The sequence below is a fragment of the Cetorhinus maximus genome, chromosome 18, assembly GCF_964194155.1.
Source record: "Cetorhinus maximus chromosome 18, sCetMax3.hap1.1, whole genome shotgun sequence".
Lineage (NCBI taxonomy): Eukaryota > Metazoa > Chordata > Chondrichthyes > Lamniformes > Cetorhinidae > Cetorhinus > Cetorhinus maximus.
In genome coordinates, this window is record NC_135896.1 from 12,123,023 (window position 1) to 12,131,520 (window position 8,498).

Genomic DNA, 8,498 nt, shown 5'->3' on the forward strand with positions numbered 1-8,498 from the left:
TTGCATTTATAAAGCACCTTGAACATTGTCAAATGTCCCACGGCACTTCACAGGAGAGTCATCAAACAAAAGGACCAAGCCACTTAGAGATATTTGAACCAATGATCAAAACTTGGTAAAAGAGACAGACTTCAGACAGCACCTTCAAAGAGAGAGAGGTAGAAATGTTTAAGGTGGGAATTTCATATCTTAGGGTCTAGATAACATATCAGTGTATAGCTTTGAATACTTAAGTAGAGGTATAGTTATAGTGGAAGCAGTTCAGAGAAGGTTCACTCAGCCGATTCCCGGGATGAGGGGTTGTCTTATGAAGAAAGGTTGAGCAAGTTGGGCCTATGCTCACTGTAGTTCAGAAGAATGAGAGGTGATCTTATTGAACAGATTCCAAGGGGACTTGACAGTGTAGATGCTGAGAGGATGCTTCCCCTCGTGAGGGAAATCGAGAACTAGGGGGGCATTGTTTAAAAAAAGGGGTCTCTCCTTTAAGACTGAGGTGAAGAGGAATTTCTTCTCTAAAAGGGTTGTTAAACTTTGGAATTCTCTTCCCCAGAAAGTAGTGGAGGCTGGGTCATTGAACATATTCAAGGCCGAGTTAGACAGGATTTTGATTGACAAGGTAGTCAAGGGTTGGGGGGGGTGGAAAGAAGGCAGACAGGAAAGTGGAGTTGAGGCCACAATCAGATCAGCCATGATGGTATTGAATGGCAGACCAGGCTTAAGGCTGCTCCTAATTATGATCTCATAATCTTATCAAAAATTGATAAGGGGATATTAAGGCAGGTGAGCGAAGGCTTGGTCAAATAGTATGCTTTAAAGGAGCATCTTAAAGGAAGAGGGGTGAAGAGATTTATGAGGTAATTCAAGAGATTAGGGCTTTGGTAGGTGAAGGCACAGCCACCAACGGTGCAGTGATTAAAACAGGGGATGCACAAGAGGCTAGTATTAGAGGAGTGCAAATATCTTGGAGGGGAATAGGACAGGATGAGATTAGAGGTAGGGAAGAGCAAGGCCACGGAGGGATTTGAAAACACACAGCAGAGCTTTGAATGACAAATTAGTGGAGGGTGGAATGTGGAGGCCCGCCAGGAGCACATCATAATGGTCAAGAGGTAACAATGGTACTAATAAGGGTTTCAACAGATGACCTGAGGCAGGGATGGGGTCAGGGATGTTACAGAAGTAGAAAGAGGTGGCCTTAGTGGTGGCAGGGTTATGTGGTTGGCAGCTAATCTAGGGGTTAAATATGAAACTAAGTTTGCAGATGGTCTGATTCAGCCTCAGTTGCCAGGGTGTGATAGAATTGGTAGATGGGAATGGAGTTTGTCACGGGGACAAAAGACTTATGGGGAGATGGTGGTGTAATGATAATGTCACTGAGCTAGTAATCTCAGGAGGCATGGGTTTAAATCCCACCACAGCAGCTGGTGGAATTTAAATTCAATATGTAAATCTGGAATTGAACATTAGTTTCATGATAGTCTCAGTATCATTAATTGTTTTAAAAAGCCGTCTGGTTCACTAATGTCCTTCAGGGAAGGAAATCTGCCATCCTTATTTGGTCTGACCTACATCTGACTGCAGACCAACAGCAATGTGGCTGACTCTTAACTGCCCTCTGCAATTGCCTAGCAAGCCACTCAGCTCAAGGGAAATTAGGGATGGGCAACAAATACTGGCCTTGCCAGCAATGCCTACATAGCCAAAGAAATCAAAACAATGACTTTGGTTTTCCCAATATTTTATTTAATTAGAGGACATTTCTTCTCATCCAGTACTAGATGCAGTCTGCCAATTGACAGTGGAGTGGTGGAGGGATGCCGATACATAAACATTGACCGAGACATTGCAGAGAACTCCCCTGGTCTTCTTGGAGTACTGTCATAAGATCTTTCAGCGCTGCTCGAGTGGGCAGATGGGATTTTGGTTCAACGTCTCACTTGTAAAACAGCACCTCCAATAGTGCAGCTTATCTTTTGGTCCTTTTGCAATACAATAAATATATTAAATGTCTGTGTTTATCATGCAGGAGCAGAGAAAACTGCAAAACTTTGGCCTTCTATTTTCTTCTGGTACCAAGTACAGCTTAAAAACATTTCTTAGTGTCAATTTTCACTTACATGGCCGTATGGGCTTGAAAGGCCCAAATGGTTTTAATTGGTTCAATTTGTGTCACAATTCTGATCTTGATTTTTCACCAAGTACTCATTTTTCAGGTTTCTTTGCTAGTGTAGCTCAGACTGTCAATTTGAATAGGCAGAAGTATGCACTGGTAATATTCATCAGTCTAAAAAGATGCTGAGCTCTTTTTCAAACTCCCAACAAAAAAAATGCAGCATTTTAACCAGAATTTCAGTAATAATAGGCATCTGAAATTTGGATCCACTTGAATTGTGAAAAACCCTGAGGAATATAATTACAGATTTTGTCTTTTGAAATTTGGGTTGTACCTGTATCTGGAAAAAAAACCTTCTGAGCTATAAAACAAATAAAGTGAAGTGATGGTTCTTGCAAATCCATTACCAGTGCAGGTAATTTTTGGAGCAACTTAAATTAATAAAAAAATGAAAGCATATCGTTTTAAGTATTATTTCGCTCATCGGTAACAATCTTCTCAAGAAGCAAAGCGACAACACCGATGTGCACAGAACTCTTCCAGCTGATGGAGTAAAAGCAGAATCAGAAGGTCACAGGCTCCAGCTCCACTCAAGACAGCAGTGCATCATTTCAGTTGACAGTTAGTGGAGGGGCTACTGCATTGTTGGAGCTGCCATCGTTTAGACAAGGTCTCTACTGCCTGTTGTCAGTAAATCCCCATCTATTTGGAGAAAGGAATTCTCCCAACAGCCTAGCCAGCAGCTCAATAGCCAACACCAAAAAAAAACCTGTCCAGTCACCTCACTTTGTTGTATGCAAAATGGCTTCTGTCTTTGCCTGCATCAACAGGAGTAATTCTATTCCATGAGTGCTCTGCCTGCATCTTACAGGGTTGAATTTAGTCGAGCTTCTGACCAAATGTCCTCTAATTAAATCAAATATTGGGAAAACCAAAGTCATTTTTTGTGTCAGTGGTGGTTTTGCCATTGCCTTCTACTCTGAGGCAGGGCAAGGAGGCAGGCCCCAAGTCTACCCCTCAGCCGCAATGGGAATCAAATACGTTGGCGTTATTCTGAACTACAACTGCACTTCAAAAATATACTGGGAGGACTTTCAACACAAAATGCTTTATAAAAATGTATAAATGTATTTATCCGTTGAGCAATCTCCACAATTTCAGAACTGGTCACTTACTCTCACCATGTCAGAGGAATTAAGGCAAGCCAGAAGCGCGACTAAATTCAACCCTGTAAAGATGCAAAATGGAAAAGTACCAGTGTAGCCCTATTCCGTTCATGGTTTTGGTCCTCAATGAAGTACTTAAATGACAAAATGTATATTTACTTCGGTGCCTGTAATGTAGGAACAGTGTATTGGTTTGTAATTTCAATAATTTTAATTTAACATTACCTCTCCTTTAATACTTGGTCCACCACTCCCTTGTTACCTGCTGAATTTGTTTTCTGTTTTTGTTATACGAATATACAAACAAGGAGCAGGAGCAGGCCATTCAGCCCCTCAAGTCTGCTCCACCATTTAATAAGATTATGGCTGATCCAATATAAATCAGGAGTCTGCATCGCAAACCTACCCCCTATAACCTATCACCCTCTTGCTTACCAAGTATCTATCCACCTCTGCCTTAAAAATATTCAAAGACACTGCTTCCACCACCCTTTCAGGAAGAGTGTTCCAAAGACTCAGGGCCCTCAGTGAAAAAAATTCACCTCACCTCTATTTTAAATGGATGACCCTTATTTTTAAACAGTGACCCCTAGCTCTAAATTTTTCCACAAGAGGAAACATCCTCTCCACATCCACCCTGTCAAGACCCCTCAGGGTCTTATATGTTTCAATCAAGTTATCTCTTACTCTAAAACTCCAGCGGATACAAGCCTAGCTTGAACACTACCACCTGGAAGTTCCATCACCATCCTGATTTGGAAATATATTGCCGTTCCTTCACTGTTGCTGGGTCAAAATCCTGGAACTCTCTCCCTAACAGCACTGTGGATATACCTACACTACCACATGGACTGCAGTGGTTCAAGGCAGCAGCTCACCACCACCTTCACAAGGGCAACTAGGGATGTGCGATAAGTGCTGGCCCAGCCAGCGAAGCCCACATCCCATGAATGAATTCTTTAAAAACCCTTTCCTAATAAGGCAACCAGCCCATTCCAGGCATTAATCTGGTAAGTCTTCTCTGAACTACTTCCAACACATTTACATCCTTCCTTAAATTATATTACTACATGGTTATGTGTTTGTCTTATTTTAACCTGATTACCTGGCCCATGTAGAAATTTTTCAATGCAAGGCACACTGCAATTCAGCTTTTGGGTTGCGAGTGTGTTTCTTGAATAAAATACTATTGTTATGAATACAATTTGGCTCGTTCTTGCATTCATTCAGACCATACCAACTTTACACTGGATATGCTCCGAGTTAACTTTCACACACATACAGTCCAAAAATTACCATTTGAGCAAGGTGCTATAGGGCACAAAGGCTTGGGTTGCTGCATGTTGGTTTAAGAGTATGAGGGAAGCTATTATAAATATCAGAATTATTGCACGCAGTTACAGTAAATCATAAAACGGGCTGCCCTAAAGTTTAATGGCAATTTTAGCAATCCTTGAGTTTTTATTTTATAATTTAACAGATCTTAGTATTTCACGTACGCAGACACAGCACGTTGGGATTGCACACTGTAAGGACCTTAAACAAGATTAGGTAGCGCAACTTTAAAGTTTTTCAATATACCCGCGGTGGGGGAGGTGGTGGGGGGGGAATCTGCTCGGATCCAACCTACTTGAGAGACCGACAGCTGCTGGGCCAGCCAGAGAGAGAACACAAGTAAGCACTGTTAATAAAGACCCAATAGACAAGGGCCCGGAAGGCGGGAACTCAACTACTCCCGAGTTTGGTTCGTCTTGTGCATAACGTTCAAAACGTGGTTTTAAACACTTTTCACAATACCTCCAGGGAGCGTCACCAAAACCGCGCAATCCAAGTCCCACACGATGGACAAAAAGACACGAGTCTCAAAAACAGCACAAAAACAAAGATCAACTCAAAAACACAAACAAGGGTAAATAAATCAGAACCAAATCATCTCCGCCCTCCTCCCTGGATGTGTCTTTTTTTAAAAAAAAATAAAGTATTTTCAGGACACGATTCTTTTAACAGGAAACAAATTACCATTTCTTCAAAAAAAAGGAACAGGAGACCCCCAACAGCACCACAATTGCCGAATTACATAAAATAACTATAGTCTGCAAAGAACATGCATTTAATTAGTGTTTATGTAGTGTAAGTTTCTATAACCGTGCTAACGGCCCATGTGGAAAACGGCAAGAAAAAGTGCAAGTTTAAGCGAATCTGACACTGCAAAGTTGCCTTAAGCTGTTTTTTTTTCTCCGTGAAAAATGAGGAGAGAAAATACTTTGTTAAAACAGTTTATACAGCCCACCCAAAATTAGGTTAATACATATAGGAGCTGCCAGCTTCAGGCTCATCCTGGCAGGATTTTCCAAAAAACGTAAGAAAATATAAATAAATTAAAAGGTGAGTTTTAAACTATTAATCATTCCTAGAATCAATTACAATCCTATTTCGCATATTTAATAAACCCCTTTTTTTTTGATAAACACCACTGGTTGTACATACAAAATTCCAATCAAGTCCTTTTTCTCGTCAAGAGAGAGAAAGGATTGAACAGATTATCACCAGAATAAAACAAAAATGGTATTTTGCAATTAATAAGGGAAACAGCCTACACACAAATAAAAAAAGAGACAAGACTCGTGCTCCTTTGAGCGCATTTACCTCCCTCCAAAACAAACGTTAGCGAAAACGAAAGACACTCCCCTAAACGTGTCGAATGCCAAAATACAGGCCCCATTCCCCCTTAAAAAACCCCCATGGCCGTTAGAAAGCAAAGTGCTCCACTTACCTAATGGTTGCAAATCCCTCCTCGAGATTCTCCTGAATTGAGCTACAATTTATCCCCGAAGAGGAATAGAATTTTTTTTTTAAAAAAAAGCTGCCCTCCAATTCTGGAACAATATAGAAAGTCTCTTTGGTCTTCAATAAGAAGTGCTCTCTTGGCAAGTTATCCCAATAATGATGATTATAATATATATATATATATATATTCTCTCCTCTCGTGTCTCGCGTGCTGTTTTTTTCTTTCTCTTCTCTCTCTTACAAAGCTGGAGTTGAAAATAAATTAATCTTTAGATGTGCACAAACTTAAGAGAATGGATTCTCTCTCTCTCTCTTTTAATCTCCCAGTGAATCTGAAAGCTTTTTTTTTTAAAATAAAAAACGTAGCAGGATGCTTTATTAAATAAAAACGTAGCTGTAGCTCCTGGAGTGACTGGGAAGCTGCTCGTCTTTTCCCTCACACAAAAAATCTAACAACCGGTTGCAACCAGTTCTCACTGGGAGATTCCATCTTCATGTAGCCAGCCGGAAAAAGACGGAAATACACGAACCGCCACCGCAAGCTTCGCCACTTAAATCCTTTTATTTTTTTCAGAAAACAAAATCCTGCCCGCTAAACATGTTTATTATTATTGTCCAACGTTGGGATGATTTCATTTATTTTATCCATCCCCCAAAAACTGATTTGTTACAATTTATGAGTTAGGTGTTTTTTTTAAAACAAAATCCACACCCCCCGCCCCCCCCACATTTCACAACCAACGCCTGCTGAAAATACATTTTTGCATCTATTGTAATACGAATATGTATTTTTATTACACAAGGGTACAAATCACTTCATATATCCCTACATGATGCATTTGGATACAACTGATTCTGTGGATGGGAGTTAATTTGTTATTTTTCAGTCACAGGTTTAGTTACATTTTTACCCGCGCTGCTGGCGGATACATTGTAGCAATCGCCTCACAATTTCACAGATACAGACTATGTTTTTCAGTAATTCTTGCTGGGGCGGGATTACTTGGCTTTTTTAAAAACATATATATAATTATATACGTATATCTAGTCTGTTCCAGTTTCATCCACTCTTCACTATCTCTTGCTCCACCCGCGCAATCTATATAAGGTAACCCCCCCGCCCTCTCCGAGTCTTACTCATGAATGGGACTCACGTCACGAATAACGCATAAAATGATTTTATAATGTAACTTCATTGCAAGGTTTGGGTGGGAGGGAGGGGAGGGAGGGGGTGATTGGCCACCCAACCTATTGTGAAAGCCTTTCTTTCTGCTTTCCTTCACCCCACGCAGGCGTTTGTTTGCCATTGATCAGAAGTTTGTGCAGATCGAGAAAAGGACGTCCACTCTCACCTGCTGCAGTGGAAAAGGAGCGTTTGATTGTGGGTTATTTTGTGTGGAGTTACTTCTTGTTGCTCAAACACAGTCACACACACACAAACCGGGCACGCCCCCAGAGATACCAACCGTCCCAGATTGTCCTGGAGGTTTCAGGAATTGATCCCGTTGCAGAATGCTTCGAGCAAACAGAGGCATTAATTTTTAAAAATGTTTTTTCATTTTCTTTGACTACTTTTAGTTATAAAAAATATTGGCAATGACTGACTGGGTGGGGTTGGGCACCATGAGCCACACAACCAGACGCACAGACAACCCTTCACCACGTGTGCTGGGATGAAAATATTGTACTAAGTACAACTTTTGCCTTTTTTGTGCATCCTTGTCTTCGTTCAAATATGTTTTGATACGTTAATGTACCAGTTTTTTTTAAACGCACGCATTCAAGAACAATGTTTTCTTTATGCATCAATCAAAATTACCCCTCTGATGGAAATGAAATGAGAGATCTATATTTTTGCATAGAATGTATTGTTTATTTAAACTGAACCCGTGATATTGATTTATATATTCAATTGCAATCAAAATTAGCTAGCATATGAGATCTTTTCAGTAAAGTATCTTACTTCCACCTCGCATTAAACCTGTGCCGGAGTCCCAAAACATAAACTTGCCCTTCTAGTCCCTGAACTTGCCCCAATTTTAACTCAGTGGGTAGTACTCGTCCCTCTGAGTCACAAAGTTGTGTGTTCATTCTCAGGACTTGACCACAAAATCTAGGCTGACACTCCAGTGCCAGTATTGAGTGAGTGCTGCCCAGTTGGAGTTGCTATCTTTCGGATGAGACATTAAAGCAAGGCCTTGTCAAAAACCCATAGCTATTTGCAAGAAGAACAGGAGAGCTCTTCCCAGCCTCGTGACCAATATTTATTCATCAACCAAACCTAAAAACAGATGATGCAGTTCTTATTCAACTGATATACGTGGGACCTTACTGTCTGTAAGTGCTTTGAGAGCTCCTGAGGTAATGGAAACCATTATATATACGCAAGTCTTTCTTACTTGCCTGCTGACCTGGTTCACTAATTAATCAAA

The 8,498-nt window shown here is 40.6% G+C and overlaps 1 protein-coding gene across 2 annotated transcripts in view; it reads right to left on the reverse strand.

Moving 5' to 3' along the window:
- The window catches only part of LOC144692933 (exportin-1-like), a 63,073-nt gene extending 56,514 nt beyond the window's left edge, over positions 1-6,559 (reverse strand). For both annotated transcript variants that reach the window (XM_078562094.1, XM_078562093.1), the window contains exon 1: positions 6,053-6,559. The gene's annotated coding sequence lies outside the window, so the exon portion shown is untranslated. The remainder of the gene's footprint in view (positions 1-6,052) is intronic.
- Between the last annotated feature and the right edge of the window lie 1,939 nt (positions 6,560-8,498).